The following is a 24,418-nucleotide window of genomic DNA, read 5'->3' on the forward strand; positions in this document are numbered from 1 at the left end:
ATGGTGTGAGCTGGTGGTCTAGTTTCATTTTTTTGCATGTCCCTGTCCAGTTCTCCCAACACCATTTGTTGAAGAGGCTCTTTTCATTCCATTTGATGTTCTTTCCCCCTTTGTCAAATATTAGTTGACCATATGAACCTGGGCTTATTTCTGGGCTCTCTATTCTGTTCCATTGATCTATATGTCTGTTTTTATGCCAGTACCAGACTGTTTTGATTACCGTGGCCTTGTAGTATAGTTTGATATCGGGTATTGTGATTCCTCCTACTGTGTTCTGCCTCAAAATTGTTGTGGCTATTCGGGCTCTTTTTTGGTTCCATATAAATTTTTGAAGTATTTGTTCTAGGTCTGCGAGATATGTTGCTGGTATTTTAATAGGGATTGCATTGAATCTATAAATTGCTTTGGGTAGTATGGACATTTTAATGATGTTGATTCTTCCCATCCATGACCATGGTATACGCTTCCATTTATTTGTATCTTCTTTAATTTCTTTCTTCAGTGTTATGTAGTTTTCTGTGTACAGGTCTTTTACCTCTTTGGTTAAGTTTATTCCTAGGTATTTTATTTTTCTTGTTGCTATGGTAAATGGGATTTTTCTTTCAGTTTCTATCTCTGAGTTTTTATTGTTGGTGTATGAAAATGCCTTCGATTTCTTAATATTGACTTTGTATCCTGCTATTTTGCCGAATTCACTTATTAGATTGAGTAGTTTTTTTGTGGAGTCTAAAGGATTTTCTATGTACACTATCATGTCATCTGCAAATAATGACAGTTTTACTTCCTCTTTTCCAATTTGGATGCCTTTTATTTCTCTTTCTTGTCTGATTGCTGTGGCTAGAACTTCCAAGACTATGTTGAATAGGAGTGGAGAGAGCGGACATCCTTGTCTTGTTCCTGATTTCAGGGGGAATGCTCTCAGTTTTTGCCCATTGAGTATGATGTTGGCTTCAGGTTTCTCATATATGGCCTTTATTATGTTGAGGTATGCTCCCTCTATTCCCATTTTGCTGAGAGTTTTTATCATAAATGGGTGTTGTACTTTATCAAATGCTTTTTCCACATCTATTGATATGATGATGTGGTTTTTGTCTTTCATTTTGTTTATGTGGTGTATCACGTTTATTGATTTGCAAATATTAAACCATCCTTGCATCCCTGGGATGAATCCTACTTGATCGTGGTGTATGATCTTTCTAATGTGTTGCTGGATCCGGTTTGCCAATATTTCGTTGAGGATTTTAGCATCTATGTTCATCAGCGATATTGGTCTGTAGTTTTCTTTCTTTGTTGTGTCTTGACCTGGTTTTGGAATTAGGGTTATACTGGCTTCATAGAACGAGTTTGGGAGTCTTCCCTCTTCTTGTATCTTTTGGAATAGTCTGAGGAGGATAGGAGTTAGTTCTTTCCTAAATGTTTTGTAGAATTCACTTGTGAAGCCATCTGGTCCTGGGCTTTTGTGTGCTGGGAGTTTTTTGATTACTGTTTCAATTTCGCTAGCTGTTATTGGTCTATTCAGACTTTCTGCTTCTTCTTGATTCAGTTTGGGCAGACTATAGTTTTCCAGGAATCTGTCCATTTCCTCTAGGTTGTCAAATTTCTTGCCATACAGTTGTTCGTAATAATTTCTTATAATTCTTTGTATTTCTGTGGTATCAGTTGTGATTTCTCCTCTTTCATTTCTGATTTTATTTATTTGGGTTCTCTCTCTTTTTTTCTTGATGAGCCTGGCTAAAGGCTTGTCAATTTTGTTTATCTTTTCAAAGAACCAGCTCCTACTCTTGTTGATCTTTTGAATTGTTACTTTAGACTCTATGTCATTTAATTCTGCTCTGATCTTGATGATTTCCTTCCTTCTACTTGATCTGGGTTTTGCTTGTTGTTCTTCCTCTAGTTCTTGTAGCTGTAGGGTTAAATTTTTTATTAGAGATTCTTCTAGCTTTTTTAGGTAGGCTTGTATTGCTATGAGCTTTCCTCTTAAGACTGCTTTCGCTGTATCCCATAGGTTTTGGGTTGTTGTGTGTTCATTATCATTGGTTTCCAGGAACTTTTTGATTTCTTCCTTGATGTCATTGTTAACCCATTCATTATTTAATAGCATGTTATTCATTCTCCATGAGTTTGAATGTTTTTGAGTTTTTTCCTTGAGGTTGATTTCCAATTTTAAGGCATTGTGATCTGAGAAGATGCTTGATATAATTTCAATTTTCTTGAATTTATTGAGGCTTGTTTTGTGTCCTACCATGTGGTCTATCTTTGAAAATGTTCCATGTGCACTTGAGAAATATGTATATTTTGCTTCTTTGGGGTGTAAACTTCTATATATATCGACTAAGTCCATTTGATCTAAAGTGTTGTTCAGTGCCTCAATATCTTTGGTGTTTCTTTGCTTTGAAGATCTGTCCATTGTTGACAATGGGGTGTTAAAGTCCCCTACGATGAGTGTGTTGCTGCCTATATCTTTCTTGGAGTCTTTCAAAATTTTCCTTACATATTTGGGTGCTCCTAAGTTGGGTGCATATATATTTATAAGGGTTATATCTTCTTGATGGATTTTTCCCTTAAGTATTATGAAATGCCCTTCTTTGTCTCTTTTTATGGACTTTGCTGTGAAATCTGTTTTGTCTGATATAAGTATTGCTACCCCGGCTTTTTTTTCATGTCCATTTGCTTGGAATACATTTTTCCATCCCTTTACTTTCAGTCTGTGTAGATCTTTTGTTCTAAGATGGGTCTCTTGTAGACAGCATATATGTGGGTCATTCTTTCTAATCCATTCAGCTACCCTATGTCTTTTAATTGGAGCGTTTAATCCATTTATGTTTAAGGTTATTACTGATAAGTACTTATTCATTGTCATTTTCCCCCTTTGTACTCGTGTTCTTCTCTGTTTCTCTCTGTTTCTTTATCTTTTTAGAGCAGACCCTTTAGCATCTCTTGCATTGCTGGTTTGGTGGAGATGTATTCTTTTAGTCTTCCCTTGTCTGAGAAACTCCTTATTTCGCCTTCCATTTTGAATGAGAGCCTTGCTGGGTAGAGTATTCTTGGTTGTAGGCCTTTGTTTTTCATTGCTTGGAATATTTTTTGCCATTCCCTTCTTGCTTGTAGTGTTTCTGCTGAGAAATCTGAGGATAGCCTTATTGGAGCTCCCTTGTATGTTATTAGTTGTTTCTCTCTTGCTGCTTTTAGGATTCTCTCTTTGTCTTTGGATGTTGCCATTTTAATTATGATGTGTCTTGAGGTGGGCCTGTTGGGGTTCATCTTCATTGGGACCCTCTGTGCCTCCTGGATTTGCATGACTCTTTCTCTCCTCATGTGAGGGAAGTTTTCTGTCATTAGTTTTTCAAAGAGGTTTTCTATCCCTTGCTCTTCTTCTTCTCCTTCTGGAATTCCAATGATACGGATATTGTTACGTTTCATGTTGTCCTGCAGCTGTCTTAGAACCTCTTCAGTCTTGTTCAGTCTTTTTTCATTTTGTTGCATTGTCTGGGAGTTTTTGTGTACGTTGTCCTCCAGCTCGCTGATCCGATCTTCTGCTTCCTCTAGCCTGCTTTTAATTCCTTCTACTGTGTTCTTCAATTCAGAGATCATATTCTTCATTTCCTCCTGGCTCTTATTGATAGCTTCCATGTCCTTTTTGATGCTGGTATAATTCTCAGTAAGTTCCTTATAGTTCTTCTGGAGTTCACTGTAGTTTTTCTGGAGTTCTTTGTAGTTTCCGCTGAGCTCATTTAGCTTCTCCATAATCCATGTTTTAAATTCTGTATCTGATATGTTGCTCCCCTCTATTTCATTTAGCACTCTTTCTGGGGATTCTACCTTTCCTTTTGATGGGGGGTTGTTTCTCTGTCTCCCCATTTTTGTGATTCCTTTTGTTTGTTGGTGCTTCTTAGAATGATCAGTTCTTCCTGGATCTGCCTCTGGTAGCGTCAGATCATGTACCAGACTGGCCCTAGGCAGCCTGTTGGAGACTTCCAGGGATCTACTGCCTTTGTCTCTCTTCTTTAGTTGTTACTATACTCAATCTGTGATCAGCCGTCAGGCTTAAGGACCGTGGGTGTGGCAACTTAATTCCTGTGGGCAGGGCTTTTATTTCCCCTTAGTATGACACCACTTGGAGGGGGATGGTCTGTCTGCTGTACTGGGGCTGAGTCAGCACTGGCTGGTCCCTGGAGGAGGTTAGTGTAGCTTCCACTTACTCCTCCACCCTCCTGGATCTCCGTCTGTGTTGTCCTTGATGATATTTCTTTAATCTGTCTGGTTGTATTTCAGCTACTTTTTGGTGGATCTTTTTCTCTGGTTAGTTGATTGAGAGTCACTCTGCCCACCTTGTCTTGAGATCTTTTGTGAAGGTGCTGCTAAAACATAATTACACAACCCAGGCAAGAAACCCACACCCTCCAATGTCTCCCCCAAATACAATCCCACTATAGGCTGCAAATGAGCCCGTGTTAATATACTTGTGGAGATACTGGGACTCTTATTTCGTAGGAGAAACAGAAAGGAGTTGTTTTAAATGAAGGAAGGGTAATTTTTGAGCTGGAAGTTGATAGAGTATTAATATTAGCAATTGGGATCAAGGTTATGTAAGAGAGCAATTAACACTTACACTGTCTGTTTGAAAAGGAGGGGAGGGTTACAGTGTGGAAAGAGAAAGTGGAAGTGTATAGTATTAGGATTATATAATCAGTATATACTATATGATTAGCGTGGGAGGTAGGGTAGACACAACAGACATCCAGGTAGACAGACAGCCAGAAATTGAAAGAGAGGGCTGGGGAGGTTAGAAGGTAGGAAATAGATTGAGAGAGAATATTTTAAGGATAAAAATACAGAGTAGAAAATAGCAAGACAGGAAGGGAGAGAGGAAAGAGAGAGAGAAAGTAGAGAAGAGAAGGGTAGGAGAGAGAACAAAAGAAGAAGGGGAGGTAGAAGAGAGGGGACTGGATTAAAATTCTTTTTTTTTAATTATATGTTATAAAAAAGATTAGGAGATTAAAACATGATATAAAGTTTCAAGATAGAGAGAAAAGGTGAATATATAGAGAGAGGAATAGGAGATAGGAAAGCAAGAGGATTTGGGAGGAAAAGAACTCAGAGGAGAGAAGGAAATCAGGAGGAAGAGGAGATATTAGGGAGGGGAGGATTGAAATTGAAGAGTTGGCAAAAGATAGGATGAAGGAGAGAAATACAAGAGGTAGGGAAAGAAGTGGGGGGTGGGGTAGAAAAAGAGAAGGGGTAAGAATAGGAGAGTAAAGGGAGAGGGGGATAGATTAGAATTATAATTTGAATATTAAGAGATTAGAATATAAAGTGTAATAGGGAGAGAGAGAGATTATGTATAGGGAGAGAAGGAAAATAAGGACAAGAGATGAAAGAAAAATGAATGTAGACTGAAGGGGGACAAAATAAAGAAAGAAATTTAATAAAGTTGAAGGTTAGTAGCGCAGAGAAAGGAGAGGGTGAGAAAGGGAGAGAATTTAAAATTATAAAATTAACTGAGAATAGGATGCAGGGGAGAATGCTAAGGGGAGAGAAGGGGGGAAGGGGAGGGGAGAAAAGGAGCGAGAATAAGAAGGGACTGACGGTAGGGGTAGTTAGAGAGAGAGTGAGAGATAAAAGAATGAGGATTTTAACTCAATTCAACTTTTATGCACAGTCTCTGGGTGTTTTTGGTTTGTTTGTTTTTTGGTTTTTCCTTGCTTCCTTCCTGAGTCTGCTCCTATTCAAAATTCCATGAGTTTCAAATCTTTTCTGGTTGGTTGGCTGGCTGTGGGAGGGTTCTGCTTGATTCTGGGGTTGCTAGTCTTTTTTTCATGGGCCTACCACCGCTCTGCTGTGAGCTGCCTTTAGTTGTTCCCTCCTGAGGCAGCCTCAGCCCTCCTCAGGCTTGTCCAGCTACTCCTTCCCTCTGTTGGTCCAGCCTGTGCCTGCCAGCAATCCCCGCCCTGCCTCCAGTCCTGTCTCTATTCCCAGGCTACAGCTTCTGCTCTCTTTCCTGTCTATATGCCTGCGCACCCCACCTCTCTCCCTGTCTCAAGATCGTCCTTTTGTTCTGCAGGACTCTGGCACAGTCGGTCAAAGTGCCGGGCCCAGTGGCCTTTTCCTGCCCAGGGCCTCTCCCCTAGTCTGGAGCTTTTCAGTGGCTTTCCTGCCTGTGCTCTTCTCCTTGCCCCAAAACTTTCTCTATTCCGAGCTACCGCTTCCTCTGGCTTCCCTGTCTATCGGCCTGCGCGCTCTATCTTTCTTCCCGCCACAGCACCGTCCCTTTGTTCTGTGGGACTCTAGTGTGGTCGGTTGGCGCAGCACTCTCCTTCCCCGGAGCTCTCTGCCAGTCTGGAGCTTCACAGCAGCCCCTCCCCGCGGGCCCTTCTCCTTGCCCTAAAACCGTCTCCCCTCCAGGACCTCTGCCTCCGCCCTCTTCCCTACTTACACACCCTGCACATCCTATTTCTCTCTTAGCCCCAAACCTGCCTTTTGTTCTGTGGGATTCTAGTGCGACTAAAGAGCAAACACTGATTTCAAGAACACAGTTCTCCCCCGGTCCGGAGTTCCGAAACAGCTTTTCTGTGCGGCCCGTCTCCTTGCCCCAAAACTGCTCCTTTGTTCTGTAGGGCCCTAGCGCAAGTGCTGGGCGCGCCCGGGATGCCGAGCTTTCCGTCGGAGGTTGCAGCTGAGGATGTTTCTCTCTAGACTCAGGTCACACAGTTTCTCCCGGTCCTGGTTGTTCACTGTTCTCTCACTCCTCTGGACTTTTCGGCCAAATCCTCTCCCTAACTCCCTACAAGAATTCACTCCTGGCTAGTGAGCTCTCTGGCTTGATACTGCAAACGCACGGAGTCTCAGAATGACTCAGCCTGCAGTTTGTGATAAACCCCTCCACCCCCCTCCACGCTGCTCCCACGATCTCTTCCCCATTCACGTTATCAGATATTCCCACTCACTCAGTCATTCCTCCCCGAGTTTGTTCCTCCTGGATTGTCTCCTTAACAGGAGCGAGCTGAGAACACTGTTCCTACTCCGCGGCCATCTTGGTCCCCCCTTCTCATGTAGGATTTTGATATTAACTGAGACAGAATATTTTGGTTTAACATCTTCCTCTAGTGCAAATATGTTTCTAAAAGTGGTTGAAAGTCATTGAAAGATAATGAGCAGGGGGTTAACTTAGTCAGAGCTGCAGTGTTGAAAATCACTGTCTGTAGGCTGGAAGGTGTTGCTGGGTCAGGATAATTCTGGAATCAAGGGGATCCATTCAATATCAGATCAGTGATCTAAGTAGTGAGAAGCAAGATGACTGGGACCTTAGGCTCTGATGCTTCAAATAGAGAGAAGGTACCCGTGAGGTATAACTTACCGGTAATGGAGTGACTTCATGGGTATGACAGGAAGGAACAATGGAAGTGCCTGATAATTCTGTGGCTTCATGCATTTTTGAGAAAAGAAATGGGGAAAGAAAAGCAAGCATGTTAGAAAATATTACAGTCTACCCACTTTCCCACATACACATATACATCTCTGGATTTGCAGACATAGCTAAAAAATATAGACCTAACAGCTACATAGAAATCTAGGAAACTAGTTCATTTTATGCGGAGATTTTTTTCTCATTTTTGTATGTGCAGGCTGGAGTGCATGAAGTTATATCATCTATCAAGTTCTACATAAAAAACATTGTGAGGATATTTTTTGAGAAAGTAAATATGCCTAAATGTTTTTAAAAATAGACAAGTTTTCTGAAAGTATACCTATTAATCAATGAACATTCATCAAGATCTATGCATCTAAAACTAATACTTTAAGTGTAACATACAGAAGAAAAACAAGCAGTTCTTTCTAAATTTGACACAAATTCATCCATTGGTAACCAAATATGGAAGAGAAAGTAATTTTTTAACATTCAATTTTTGTAGCATTCACTTTAATTTTTAACAAGTTTTGTAACTGTGTATTTTAATTAAGTATAGTATTCTTCCCACTGTAATTTAATCACCATAATCTCTGATAATAAATTGAAAGAGGTGCCTTAATTGTAAGAATCCATTAAAGCAAAAAGAAAACAGATCACATACACTAGATTAGCAAAAAAATTGGAAGGACATTTCATATTTTAGCTTTAGAGGAAGAATAATTCATGACACTTGAATGTTATCTCTTACTTCGGACTTTGTCATAAAAATTGTCCTATTTTCCATGCACATTAAATGTTCTTTCAGAGAAAACATAAAATATTCCTGGATAAGTTCCCAGGTTCTTTTAAATAAGTCCATCCTGCCTTGTTATTTGTACATCCCTTCCTCCCATGGTGTTATTTGTGTCATTGGTGGACCAATTCACTCTTGATTGTAATCTTCCAGCTTTTGTAAATTCTTTAAGATGATCCAGTTTGTAATTAGACATATGCTGAACCCTTTCACTATTAGTTGAAGAAATTTTTATAAATCACTTTGTGCATATACAAGGACATTGGTGTGTGGATTCTATTCTCTTTCATGTCTGAGGGGTCATTTGAATGTTTAAAAGAGGAATGAGGAATAGCCAGTGGCCAATCATCTCCATGTCTTTCTGCAGGTGACATCAAGGGAGTGTTTCTATTCTATTTAATAACATACCTCGAAGAACCTCATCGTTGAGCTGTACATTGGTCACTAATTTTCCTTTAACATTACGAATTAACATCTAAAATTCTATGTGCATATCCTTGACATTTCCAGATTTATTGTGTTTGGAATAAAGATTTTCACTTGTGTATTATCTTCTCCCTTTAGCAGAGATTTTAATAACACTATAACTTTTATAATATATTGTAAGAATTATAGCACTTTCAATTTATTTATTACCTCATATTTTTATAAAATTACAATAAAATTTCTATTGTCTTCCATCTGAAGCATAAAAAGTAATTTGTTTTTCTGTGCATACCATCATACATTTCTTAATATCTTGACAGTGTAAACTACCATAAGTTTAACATCCTTTAGATGAGATAAATTCTGAAAGTAGCTCGTTCGTTCACTCTCTGAGATGCTGTGATATAAGTATGCAGAGAATTGTTAATGGTATGTATCTTATCTTTTTCAAAAAAATAACAAAGAAATAAAACAAAGGATAATTTTTTTATAAGTCTGTCTTTTATTAACCTAATTCAATCAGATTAATTATAGTATTTTTAGATAAAGAAGTTAATTTTAAAAGAGTTTGATCAGTTTTATTTAGTATTAGAAGTAATCCATCTCATAACTAGAAGCTGTAGCTGTGCACACCACATACAATAACTTGTTCATACATATGTATGCACACATCTAAGCATATATGTTTTATAATTCTCATAAGTAGTGTACCTCTTGATTCTCACAATAACACTCTTAAATAGATAGGAATTCGAAATGGGAGAGAAAAGCTAAATTGTCTCAAGATGTTTGTATACTTAACAGGAAAATACAAAAATACAACAATATAATAGTATATTTTACAATGACATAATCTAACAATAACATAGGTATTTATATCATTATGTGAATTGCAATTTATTACTTAATAATCATAAAGAAATCTATACTTTATAAACAAATGTATACATTCAATTCCCACCCAAATAATATGTGTAAGTAAAAGAAGGAAAAAAATTCACATTCAGTAAACGCGTTAAAAGGACATTTTAAATCCTCTTTAGGAAAACAAATGTCTTAAATTACCAGAAACTATAAACAGGCAGGCAATAGCTGCAAATAAATCAAGTAGTTTAATTAATTTATTGGTTGCCAGGAGTCACAACAGTGTATGTATTTAGTAATTTGGAAAAAAATAATTGCCAACTGAGGAAACTCTGACAACATCCAAACGTATTCGGATTTGATGGAAATGTAATCAGTTGGACAATCAAGGATAAAACAAATATCTGTAGTTTTATTCTCCTAAGAAAACAAATTTAATTGTAGCTATTAAATCAGTAGGCTCAGTAAAAAGGTATATTTGGAACAAATTATTTCCCATGTTTATTTTGTCTGTAGAACTTACTCTTTCCTTTTAGTTTCTTTCCGCCCCAATCAATATCTCATGGATTTGTGCTTGCAGAAATATTGTAGAAATATGACCTTGCCCAGATTATAAAGTCAAAGTTACTTAGAATAACATAAAAGGCCATAATCTTGCCTTTGGCTAAAAATCCAATTACATCTTCCTTTACTCATGACCTTATAATTTATGTTTTATTAATGAAAAATGTTTTTAATTTTCTGCAAAAATGCTGTTTCATGAACTCTAGACTGGAAAAACCCTTATCTTTTTTCTGCTTCTATTCTCTTATTAAACTAGCTCAGCCCTGTCTAATTGAACTTCCAATATTATTCTAAATGAAAAAAAAAAAGTTTTATATCTGTGTGACCCAACATGGCAGTCATGAGTCACATGTAGCTACTGAGCACTTGAAGTCTAGGTAAACTATCTCAAAAACTGAAATCTTAATTATTTTTTAAGTATTTAATATAAACATAAGTTAAACTAGTTTCCTGTGTCTAGTGGATCCTTATTAGAAAGTGCAGGTTAAGCTATTTTGTAACAGGGGGACACCCCGGGAAATGGGGGAGGGGTTGGGAAGCACCTAGCCCCTGGGAGCTCAGCTGTGACAACCAGCTTGGGTTGCCCCAGCAACTGGGGCAGCTGAGTCATGGCTCTGCAGAAAAAACATGTAGGGTGCCTGCACTGGGCTAGGGAAGTATTTGGCTAGAGGTAATGCCCACCTATGTACTTATGCTGCACAGGGGATTCTGGGGGCCATCTTTAAAAACGTAGAGCTCTGGCTGGTGTGGCCTAGTGGATTGAATGCCAGCCTGCGAACCAAAGGGTTCCTGATTCGATTCTCAGTAAGCTCACATGCCTGGGTTGCGGACCAGGGTGTGAGAGGCAACCACACATTGATGTTTCTTTCTCTCTTCTCCCTCCCTTCCTGGCTCTCTAAAAATAAATAATAAAATATTTTTTTTCTTTTTTTAAGTGGAGAGCACAAAAATGTTGAGCACTTTGCCTTCTTCTCCTCTCCCGGGTCGGGTGGGCTGCTGGTGTCTCGAGTTCCTAGGTGGTGAGCCTTGGAAACTGTGGTCTGGGAACGTTCCCCGCACCCCTCTCTGAGCGCTGCAGAGCCTGCTTAGTCTGGATCAGAGCAGGCTGGGCCTGTAGGGCAAAAGGGGCCTTAGGTCCCGGTGGGAAGCTCCCCACCTTTCCTCCACGTGCACCTCTCCCCCCAGAGGGGAAGCCATGACAGCGCTGGCAACTGCAGTGAGCGCTACATGGTGGCCTGCGCTGCATGTCAGGGGCACAGCTGCACCCTCAAGCTGACTCTGAAGAGACGGGGAGCAGATTACAAAAACATATAAATAAAAAAAAATGTATAAAAGTTATTTTAATGTCAACAGTAATGGTCCCTCTTAGTTAGTGATTTTCTGTTTGCCTGTATATTTGCTTTTCTCTTTTTGGTCCATTTATCTAAGATTTTGTTATATTGTTGCCCTTTTAAAAGTATCGACATTTTAATTTATTCTCCTTATTTTTCTCTATTCTCTGTTTAATTTAATTTCACCATATCTCTATTATTTTATTCGTCTCCTAAACTTGGTCTTAGTTTTAGTATTCACCCTCTATTCCAGGATAGAACTTTTAGAATTAATAAACTGACTCATACAAAGTAAGCCAAGCTGCTACAGTATTAAGTGCTACTAATCATAAGAATTCCAGGGCTTTTTTTTTTTTTTTTTTTTCTTAAAGAAGGTCCAAGATGAAGCTAGAGTGTATTGCATAACAAAAAAAGTTGTTGTAGAGCTAGGTTTGAGATGAGAGGTTAAAACAATTCCCTCACATTCAAGAGTAAGGAAAGCAGCCCCAGGGTGAGCAGAAGCCAAAGAGCAGCGCACCCCGAGGGGAATTGGGGGCAGCCTGCACAGACTCCTAAGGATGCCTGGAGCAGACTGTTACCCAGAAGCATGCTGCCACAGCCTGCGTTTTCCAAGGAGGGTACTTTTAAATGGGAAAATATATTCTGGGTGCAGCCCAGGATTGGTCTGGCCTGGCAGAGGGTGGCTGGGTTATTTTTCTTTGGATATTTTAGAAAGAATGAGCTTTGGGCAGAAACCTGCCTTTATTTCAAATAGTATGCTCATTAATTAAGATTCCTTTTTCTTTCACCAAACTCTATCTCCAGAGTTTTCCTTCTTTGGAGGCAAGCAGTAGGACCCCCACTGGTTGGTTCAGTAACAATTCCATTAAGTATGTTATTGATGAAGTCTCTCCTGACAACTTCTACCAGTTTCCAAGCTAAAGATAAACCTTCTAGTCGCAATTTTCTTTTTTTCTTGTATCTACACATTTTCTACAACATTCACTTTAATCCTCCAGGCTCTGTCATCATTTTTATTTTTTGAAATAATTTTCTCTCCTTGAAGTAAAGCCTACTGGAGACTTAAGTGCTTCACATTTTGGCCTGATGAAGATAGAGCACCTACCCAGCCTAGGCAAGCCCTTCTGACTTTGATGGAGATTATTACAAAGATGGCCAGTGCCGATGTCAGCTCAGCAATCACTGGGGCTGCTTTTCTTACTCTTGAATGTGAGGGGATTGTTTAGCTTCTCATCTCAAACCTATATGTGTAACAACTTTACTGTTATGCAATACACTCTAGATTCATTTTGGACCTTTTTTTTTTATTCCCTGGAATTATTATGATTAGTAGCACCTGATACTTTATAAGCTTGACTCATTTTTCATGAGTTAGCTTATTAATTCTAGAAGCTCTATCCTGGAATAGAGGATAGATACTAAAACAAAAAGGAAATCTAACACAGGAATATAATAATAGAGATATGATGAAATTAAATTAAATAGAGAATAGAGAAAAATAACGAGAATAAATGAAAACAAATTTTGATTCTTATAAAAGGCCAACAAATTTAACAAAATTTAGCTAAAAGGATCAAAAAGAGAAAAACAAATATATATGCAAATAAAGAAAATCTGTAATGAAGAGGGAGCATTACTGCTGACATTAAAAGTTTTTTATTATTTTTAATCATTTTTCTTTATTATCCACTCAACCTTGGTGACAAAAATTTATCAGGCAAATAAAGAATGTTAAATGGTTGTAAGAAATTTTATCTCTTTTAATAATAAGACTTGATTTACCTAAGCAAAGATCTAAACATACAGAACACAAGAAATAAATTAATGCAACAGCAAGTCTTTGTTTTTTTCTTTAAAATATCTTATTAAGAGTACATCAATGCAATACACAATTGTGTATCATACTAATGTACATGTGAAAGTTATATGTTCTTGTATGTCAACCCCAATAAATTTAATAAGTTATTTACAGTGCCTTCCAAAAAAAGAGCACATTGATAGTACTGGAAAATATTGTCCTTTTAACAGAGAGAATGAATTAAATTCTAATCTTACTTTTGATTTAAATTAATTTACTTAAGTAAATTTATTTTCAATTTATTTATTTTGAATGTTTTAATTTTAAGAGGGTATTATAAACATGTGTATTCCCAAAATTATGTAACTTAGATAAAATAAAATAAAATAATTAAAAACACACATATGACCAAAACTGACTTGAGAAGTAGAAAATATGAATATACCTATAATAAAGAAATTGAATCAATAATTAAAAAACTCTGAACAAGGAAAAATCCAAGACCAGCTGGCTCCACTTGTGAATTCTTCTAAACATTTCAAGAAGACCTAACACTAATTCTTCTCAAAGTCGTTAATAAAGTAGATTAGGAGAGAACACTTTCTCACTTCCTAAGTCATTCTAGGAGGCCAGCATTATCCTAATACCAGATCCAGAAAAAAAGACATCATAAAAGCAAAAACAAGACTAATATCACTTATGAGTATAAATATGAACATCCTCAACCAAATACTAGAATGATAAATCTAATAGCATATAAAATGGACTATACATCATGACCAATTGGGGTTTATCTTTGAAACATAAGGTTGGTTCACTGTAAATATACCAGGTAATGTAGTACACCACATTCTTTAAAAAATATAAAATAAAACAAAACAGGGCGCCGCTGCTCTCTGAGCGCTCAGACCACGGTCGCCGCAGCCAGCGAAGGAGACCGATGACTCCCGCCAGCCCGCTGACATGAGCCTCGCTTAGTGGCTCCTTTTCCCATGAGCACCACTACGCCTCCTTCTCTCATTAATATCCTCTCTCTCATTCTCTCTCGCTCTTTCTCACACACATATAAAATCTCACATCAATCTATATACGGAGGAGAAAACGTTCCCTTCGCGCTCTCTCCTCTGAACCCCGAGAACTTAGCAGTGATGGGGGCCACCTGGACCATATGGAAAAAAATAAAAATAAAAATAAATAAATAAATAAATAAAAATCATCTCAACAGATGCAGAAAAATATTTTTAAAATAACCAACATTTTATGATAAAACATGCAAAAAATTTGTCTTCTACCTCACACCATGTATAAAATTGACTGATAGTCAATGAATTAAATATAGTCATTGAAACCATAAAATAATATAGAAGAAACATAGGGTTAAATTTCTGTGACTTCAGATTTGGCCATCGCTCATTTTATATAACGCCAAAAGATCAGCAATTAAAGAAAAATCCATAAATCCATCTTCATGCAAATTAAAAACTTTGGAGCACCCAAGGACATGTAACAGTTTGCTAGTGCTACCATAACTTAATACCACAGATTAGGAAGCTTAAACAACAGAAACTTGTTGAAAATACCAAAAACACAGTCAACACATTTTAAAATATAATCTCATTGTTTTCTTTGATATCACACTCCAGATTAATTTGTAATGCATCCTTCTAGTAAAGCAGGTGATGTATTAACTAAAACGTGACAAGGGTCACCAATATTCCAGTCTGTGATAATATATGTTCATACGTCTCTCCATCCTGCTAATCCCATAAAGCATGTCTCTAGTTTAGGAACTGCTTCCTCCAGGGTCACATTCCTGGTATTATGTTCTGTATTTGTGTGTCTAATGTCTGGCAGTCATAAAAAAGAATGGCTTGAAATGTCAAAGTTTATTTCACTCTGACAGTAATATTCACCCGTAGGCAATAAAGTTGCCATGAAACAAGCTGCTTCCCACTTCCTTCTCTGCCACGCCCACTATAGCTCTGATCCTAATGGTTTGACGTACAACTATAGCCATCGCGTTGGCTTATTGCACAGCAATGCGGAAGTTTCAAAAATGCATGTCATGTCAGCAGCCTTGTGGGAAATTCCTCAGGTTTGGTTGTTTTGTAATAGTTCAGCTTTTGTCCCTTTGGTTACATGCTACTCTTCAACTCAAAGTAAGATGAGAAATAAACATTTTATTCCAACTGGCCTTGATCATAATTAAATATTAGAGGAGTTATATGAGGGAAAAAGTCATAAAGAGACAGCAAGCGTTATCTGCATGGAACGTATTATTGTTCTTTAAGTGTGCCATATTCTCCAATAATTTTAACAATTAATGAGAGAGCTTTATGTGATGTTAGAGTCCTGTAAAGGAGGTATGACCCTCCTGACTTTGTGCTTTTATAATGTAGTTTTCTTTTATAAATATTTACCCATCATTGTGGGTTTTTTTTGGTAATAGTTTATGGGTTTGATCTTAAACGGGAGAAGAATATAAAGTAAGTGGTCTGAATCAGTTGGCAGATATTAAGAGTAAATGTAACATGGATTGAAAAAAAGAATTCTGTATGAAAAATTTGAAATGAACTTATCTGACCAGTTTTTTTCTGGTTGATGATGATTAGTCTGTTAGATTTTAATTTTAATAAGTAAAGAAAAAAATTAATATGATGTTTACTATACAATTTAACTCTTTTTACTTAGCTTGTAAGAATTAATTTATTGGTATATGAACTTACATTTTCCTGTGATTCTTTAGTGTATTTTATAAACTATAAAAAAATAAAGCCAAATTTTATCTCATTAAAACAATCAAATATTGCATATCCAACCGAAATATAGCAAGTGCTATGCTAGATATTGTATCATATGGTGCTTATTGTGTTCATGTGTCTATCTTTTATGATAATTTTTACTTGTGATTCATAGAGCATTTTTTAAATTCTATGTCCTTAACATGCTGTTTCTAAACAGTATCTTAAAAAGCTTTGTTACTATGAAAGTGCATTAAGTTTCTTAGAACTTCCTATATTATTTTGATGGGGGAAATTCCTTTCTGACATTTCTGGAAGAATTGGTGTTTCTTTTTTCTTTTTTTTTCCCTTCAAATTTTCACACTGAGAAAAATCAGTCCAGAATTTTAAATAATAAGAAAAAGTAGTATAATTCTTCCATAGAAATTGAAACTTAGCAATCAATATTGAGAAGTTATTGAACCAAGGAATTCACTGACATCAAGTAGAAAGCAAATACAGAAATTCTGAAAAGCAGAGTTAAGGTTAAGGTTGAGATTTCTGGAAAGATGAGAAGTAGTCACCTATAATAAGATCACAGTGTAAATGATGGTCAGGAAAAATATTTCCATCACAGTTACATAACAGAAAAAGAAAGCAACTTTACTATATATATGTGTGTGTGTGTGTGTATACACACACACACACATATGTATATAAACACACACATTTTTGAGAAAAAGAATACAAAATTAATGAGGCTATAAAGACATTAGAAAAAAAGAAACATATGTGACTTTTAGTGTATAAAAAGATATGTATAGTAAATCTTTATGAAACAGATGTATATAAAAACTATAATGAGTTACAGTTTTTATAAAAAGTGAATGTCAAAAACTGGGGAATTTGGTAACAAATAACTGTTTTACCTAATTTTAATTAAGAAATCTTCCCTCAGTTACTCTCTACACATTTATTTGAAAACGTACATTTTCCCCATTGCACTTAACAACATCTAATATACTATATACTTTATTTACATTTTAGATAAGCAGCACATATCAAGAATCTATAGTAAAGCTGCAGAGTACAGTTCTTTTAACATCTAGATCCACCAATCCAGTCCTTGAGGCCAGTAGAGAACTTGCTTCTGGGCCAATTTTTTTTCTCTTCCCTCTTTTAACTGCTCCTCCTTCTTCCTTTTCTGTGTTTTTCTTTTCATCGTTATTGGCAACTTCCCCTTCCTTCCTTTTTGCCTCAGGTCTCCTGGCATAATACTTCTTATCCAACCACTGGAAAAACAGCTTCACTGCGAAAATATCTGAGGTAATCCGACGCTCAGTGATACTACAAAAAGTCAGATTCTAAAAGTCTGCATTGAGGTGGGACTCAGATCTTTATTTCCCTTGGCTGTTGTTTTATAAGATAAAATAATTTTATTGGGGTAGGGAAGAAGATAAATTGCTGCTGTAGTTGAGCTCTGTAAAACCTCCACTATACATCAATGACTTGTAGAATAAAAGGTTAATTCAGAAGCAACATTCCAGTGTTTCTCCCGTCACTAGAGCTAATAATAACATTGATCACTTCAATGATTAAAGTTGAGGTAGTGTTAAAAAAAACCAATATCTGAGTCCATCTGCCTGCATGCGCTGGTTCCCAAAAAATTCATGAGCAGGAATTTACAGTGTAGAAAGGAAATAGTTTAATCCTGAATTGGCCAAGCCGAAGTGCAGAGAACTAGAGCTCTGAATGACCCAACTCCCTGATGGCCAGTATTTTATGGAGTATAAGGGCAAAATCACGAGACACCGTGGATTAGGGGATTCAGGGTTGTGTTCAGAGCGGATCAGTTGTAGGTGAGGTAGGGTAATAAGTCATTTTGTCAGGCCTTAAGGACAGCCCTGAGGACTTTTCGGGAACCCCTTTGTTTACTCTCACGAAAAAGTAGCTCAGGAGCTGAAACATAACTTAGGTCATGATGTTAGCTTTAGCCTGCCGGAGTTCCAGACCTTCTGACAGTCAGTCAGGTCTGGGCTACTGCTGTCTGCTTCCTGGGGGTTACTCATTATCCAAGGGGAAAACTAGGTCTAGTAGGGGCTATATATAGAAATAGATATACTTTTTAGAGTTAGCATTCAGAGCTAAATTTTGTCAAAGTCATAAGGATCCTGGATCTCAGTACAAATCAAACATGACCTCCATGTTCATGAACCATAATCTTTCAGAACTGTTCTTTCCATTCTAAATTACCAATAACATAAACTAGAAACTACATACAATCAAGTGTTTGTAGTGATGGCTTTGCCAGTTTACATATCAGTGATTTTTTAAAAATAATTTAACATAACTCTTCATTGAGCTATTAGAACATTTTAACTTCGGAGGAAATGAAGAGTGTCAACAAGTGCTATGGAAAAAAGACCTGGATAAGGAGGGCTTTGAGTGCAAGTGAAAGGTTACAGCTGGTCACAGTAGACATGTCTATGGCCTTTTATATAAAATACTTAGCAGAACACCTATTGTTACAGAACCCCTGGGCTGCTCCAATTGAAAACAAACCCACGGGCTCTTTAGTTAGGGGCCCGATTGCCCGCCGCCAAAATTATAACTCTCAATACCAGAGTTTGGTGAAAAGAAAAAGAATTGTTTATTTAACAGTTATATAGATTTAGTTATTTGCGGATTTCTGTTGTTAAGTCTTATGTTCTTTAAAATACCCACAAACACATATCCTTGCCTCCCCCCCTTCCAAACCAGGCTAGTTTTAGGGAAGTCAGAGAAACCGTTTCCCTACTTTCCCAACACAGTTCAGCTTTACCAGCAGCTGCCAATCATTCAATCTGATTGGGGAGGTCCTTTCTGTGCTGTGGTGCCCTCCAGCTCTCAATGCAGGACCGCCTGGATTCTCAGCCTCCTTGCAAACTGTCTTCTTCCTGCAAAACTGCGCAGATCTCCTCTCCTTCTCAGAACTGCATGGCGAGAGCCTCTTAAAGCAGCCCGGAGACCCCTTCTCCAAGCCACATGGAGAAGGCCCCTGCACCAAGCCACGTGGAGGGAGCACACGAGAGAGCGAGAGAGCGAGAGCGAGCGCGAGCGCGAGCGCGCGAGTGAGAGAGAGTCAGAGCGCCAGAGCCAGAGCGCGAGTGAGAGCCCGAGTCAGAGAGCGAGAGTCTCAGAGAGCACGAGTGAGAGCCAGAGAGAGTCCCAGAGTGCCAGAGCGAGAGCCAGAGCCCGAACGAGAGCTTGAGAGACTCTCAGAGAGTCTGAGTCAGTCTGAGAGAGTCTCTGAGTGAGAGCCCGAGCCTGCCAGAGCGAGTCTAAAATGTCTGCAGCTGCTTATATATCCCTGACTGCGTCATGTGACGCAGTGGGCGTTGCAAACAGTTCTGACCATTCACAGAACCTTACGTAGGCTCTGTGTGCTTTCCATACTGTCCCCTGGTTCAAGACTCCTCCCATCTGCCTGAGGCTTTGGATGCATTAAAGCCATTTGCATAAGAAAGACAGTAGCCACCAGCCTCAGGCATGTGGAGGCATTCTAAAAGCTGCTTACTTCTCCCCATCCCCCAGCAGCAAACTCTGGGGATTTTTGGACTCCCCTGTTTCTGTAACACTATCACATTATACAAATTCAAAAATGCTAACTTTTTATTACTACTACGGGATTATTCAGTTTGAAATCAGTTTGATGGGTTAAGAGATTGATGGAATATGTATATTTACAAGTGAAAATAGAAGCATTTAAAAATGACATCACTTTACTTTCATTTATTTTAACTCTTTTGACAGACTCTTTGAAGACAATAGAGGTAGGGAAGAAACTGTAGGATAAGGAAATAAAGGAATAAACTAGACAACCATGGGACTCATGGAAAAATATTCACATGTCAGCAGATAAGGTTTCCTCTCTGACCAAGCACTGTTTGTGTTCCTCTTCCCGTACCTTTTTCTACATGCTATGTTTGTTCTTTTTCAAAATCTCACCTCAAATATAACTAAGTATAAAATTATTTTTGAAAGAAGATTAACCCACAAAAGATGAATATACATTGCCTCCCTCTGGTGAACTCTTTCTGCCTTAAGTGTGGGACATGTAGGAATAGAACAGAGTGGGACACTAGATCATGGAGATCCTTCAGAGATCACCATTGATTATCCTAATTTACATATGATAACAGTGAGGTCTGGCTTCTATTTTTCCATAGCACACCCCGTGACTTAATTTTGTTAAAGCTCACTTTTTATCTTTGGTCACCTTCCAACCTCAAATACTAACATTTCTCTTTGGTAAGAAAAACATTGTTATCATGTGCCTATTTCATAAATGTATGCTGTGTTAAAAAAAAAAAAGCTATTAATTTCAAAGATGAAAGCAATGTAGCTCATTAAGTTATGAAATACCATAAAAAGGGAGTATTACCTTATCAGTTTCAGTATTGTATATGCGTTTCTAGGAGAGAGAAATCTTTTCTGTTTCCCTCATGTTTCTTTTATTACACTGTTTCACATGACAGCACATTGCAGGGTTAACAGTTTTTAAAGTGACTCTAATGTTGTGTGCACATTTCTGCCATATTATTACAATCTGCATTCTGTTTAAGGTTCAATTTTAAAAATAATTGCCTCTTATTAAAGTCTCCCACGTTACATTATTGCTGCTCATGCAGAAAATTACTTTGCTGCAGGAAACAAAACCATCCAATATAATCTTTTCTCCTTATAGCAGAGGAGATAATTGGATTAATTACAAGTTAAAATCTTGGAAGTGGAGTACTTTGCTGGCTAAACTGAGCCATGTCTGTCATTTAGAGATGATAGATAAAAGAATTTCAGTGATGTTAAATAATCAAGTGCGACTAGTTGCCACAATAATTAATATTTTTAAAATATTCGAATGTGTTAATTATCCACTGAGTAGAAGGAGAAACTGGATTACCCCATGGGAAACTTGTTGCCTTGTTAAGACATCATCACGTAACCATGCTCACTTAGTCAAATTTCTCTTCCACTTACCTGATATTGTTTCGTAAATGTTAAAAGCACTTGATAGAGTACATGGGGTTTCACATTGTAAATCTTTTTTTTTTTTTATTAAAAATTGTTTATTATATATTTTCTGTTACCATTTAATCCCTTTATATCCCTCTCCCCGCACGATCACCACACTGCTGTCCACGTCCATGAGTCCTTTTTCCTCTCTGTTCTGTCCCTCCACCCTATATCATCCCCTCCACAACCAATAGCTGTCACCCTGTTCTCACTCTATGAGTCTGTTTCTATTTCGTTTAGTTGTTCATTAAATTCCACATATAAGTGAAATCATCTGGTATTGGTCTTTCTCTAACTGGTTTATTTTACTTTACGCAATGTTCTCCAGGTCCATCCATGCTGCTGCAAAGGGTACGTTTTTCTTCCTTTTTCTGGCTAAGTAGTATTCCACTGTGTAAATGTCCCACCAGCCCTAACGCATGGCTTGGAGATTATACTGAGTCCTAATACTGACTAGTGACTTAATTCTTCAGTGGTTTTCTTCATATAAATTAGGATTAATGATTTCAAAATGTACTTTTTAAGGCAATGCTTTATTTATTTTAGTAATGCAATAAAAATGAGAATTTTAACAAAGTTTGATTAGAGAATCTTCAGTCTGATGGTATAAAATTTTTGATATAAAAGAACATTTAAATTATTGTATATTTATAGATGAAGAAAATAAAATACAGAAGGGTAATATTACTTCTGGAGGAATATAACATTCATGAAAGTGAGAGAGTAAACATTTATGTCAACCATGCTCAGTAAAACACTCACTGTATTCCTCAAAACTTACTGGGATAATCATGACAGAAATCATTTAGACAATTATAGAAAAATATTTTTATTTAAATGTATTATACATTAAAATTACAAATCTCAAATGCACAACACAAAATGAGCGCCCTGGTGACTACTACTATTCAGTCAAGAAATAGAATAACACCAACATTCCAATAACTTCTCATCTTCCTTCCTGATTACTAATCCCTCTTTTCCCTAAAAAGAAAATAACTCTCAATTCCTAAAGCCATAACTAATGTCATGTATACAACATATATTCTTTTATACCTTGCATACTTTCTCAGAATTATCTTTGTAAGATTCAGTGATGTACAATATGCACCTATATAGTTGATCCAGTTTCAAAACTGTATAGTGAATCATTATAGAAATTATACCACAAAAATCTTCTTTGTACTAATAATAGATTATGTATAATATTTAGATATTAGAGCTAATGTGCTTATAAATATTTTAATAAATATTTTTGTGCAATAATCATTCATTTTTATTTTAATCAAGGAGTGAAATTGTTGACTGATAAGAAATGTTTATATTCTAGTTGTATAGAAAACGCCAAACTTTTCCAATGTAGTTATAGCAGTTCTTAGTCTAATTACAAATAATATATTTAAAGAAATGTGAAATATAGTTCAAAATGCATACTGATCTTCATTGCAGCATTATTTACACTAGCTGAGACTTGGAAACAGCTTAAGTGCCCATCAGTAGATGAGTGGATTGAAAAAGCCATGATACATTTACACAATAAAATACTACTCAATCATATAAAAAAGAAAGAAATTTTAACATTTGTGACAGCATGCATAGACTTGGAGAGCATTATGCTAAGTGAAATAAGCCAGTCAGAGAAAGACAAGTACCGTCCAATTTCACTTATAGGAGGAGACCAAAAAACCTGGAATTATCTTCTGGATGCTGGCTCCCATGTAGTATAGTCTTGCCCCACTAGATGAGTGTTCTAGGAACCCATTTGTACCAGTGTAACAACTGGCATTGTTGTGAGAGGCTGTATTTGACTTGTGATTTTAAAAAATATATCCTTTCAATGTGTTTGCCCATTTCACAATGGATGATTTATGAACACACCTGCCCACATCATACTGAGTGTTCAGCAGTTTTTGATCAAAAATGGCTTGATCACCATGTACCATCCTCCCTGTTCACCCAACCTCTCCGGAAGTGACTCTCTTCTTGTTTCCCCAGATGAAAAAAAATTCTCGAAGGGAAATGTTTTGCCTACGTGGAAGAGATGAAATAAAATATGGCAGAAGCAATAAAACTCATCAAAATTGACAAGTTCAAAAACTGTTTTGAGCAGTGGAGAAAAAGTCTCGATAAATGTATTGCATCAAATTGAGAGTAATTTGAAGGTGACTGAAGTTTAAATATGTAAAAATAAAAACACAAGTCTTTATAAATAAGCTTCATGTTTTGTTCCCCTTCATATATTTGGAAACAAATTACCAAAATAAACTAATAAAGTAGAGACAGTCTCACGGATATAGAGAACACACTGGCAGCTGGTACAGAGGACTGGCTGGGGGTTAGGTGAGAACAGTAGAAGGAGTAAGTAAAGAAAAAAAGAAAGACTCACGGAAATAGCCAACAGTATGATAATTGCCAGAGGGAAGGGGAGTGGGGGTAGATAGAAGAGGGTAAAGGGCCATGGAAGAAGATAAATGAGGTTTGAACCAAACAAGCTTACTTAAAAAAAACTGGGTTAGTGCTAGAGCTGATGATGATTTTCTTTTTTTTTCTCCAACATTGTGTTTATAACCAGTGGGCTCATGACTGAGTCTCTTAGAAAGAAAACTACAGATCTTAATTGACAAAATTAACAGGACAGACTTGCTAAGGTTTATCTGTAAGGGACTTGTTTAATAGAATATGCAACAGGCTGTGGCATAAGCAAGAAATGAAAATACTTCCAGCCCTGGCTGCTGTGGCTCAGTGGATTGAGCATCGGCCTGAGAGCCAAGTGTCACTGGTTCAATTCCCAGTCAGGGCACATTACTAGGTTGCACATCAGGTCCCCAGTTGGGGGTGTGAGTGAAAGGCAACCGCACAGTGATGCTTCTCTCTCTCTCTTTCTCCTTTCCCCTCCCTCTAAAAATAAATAAATAAACAAATAAATAAATTATAAAAATAAATTAAAAAAAAATACTTCCTACCCTTGACTGTTTTGGAGCACACCTAAACATGGTAATAACCTGGTTATCTAAGAATATAGTTGTTGGCCCTCTATAGCTTGTTAACATGCTCAATTGAACAGATTATTTCTTTGGGTTAAAAAAAATCATTTGTTAATTATTTGAAGGGTAAAATTTCCCCATAATCAGGTTAAACCACCGTCAAGGAATTTGCTTTCTTTATATTAATTTGAACGTGAATATCCCAGGCTTTCACGAAAAAATTGGTAACGAGTGGGAATAGTTGACACAGTTATTTATAACAATGATTAGTGGTATGGGAATCCAAAACGAACCTAAGTAAGGTAAAGTTAATATTTTTACTTCTAATTATGACAATCTTAAAGACAAAAATGTGTCTACTGACCTTATGTTCTTTTTATAATCATGCGAAGAGTCCCAGCGCACCAGCATTTCAAAGAATTCATTTTATGTTAACATTAATTTGCATAGTGAGAGTGTTTGCAGGTATATATTTACT

This window comes from Furipterus horrens, unplaced genomic scaffold, assembly GCF_987537825.1.
Source record: "Furipterus horrens unplaced genomic scaffold, mFurHor1.1.pri manual_scaffold_5, whole genome shotgun sequence".
NCBI lineage: Eukaryota > Metazoa > Chordata > Mammalia > Chiroptera > Furipteridae > Furipterus > Furipterus horrens.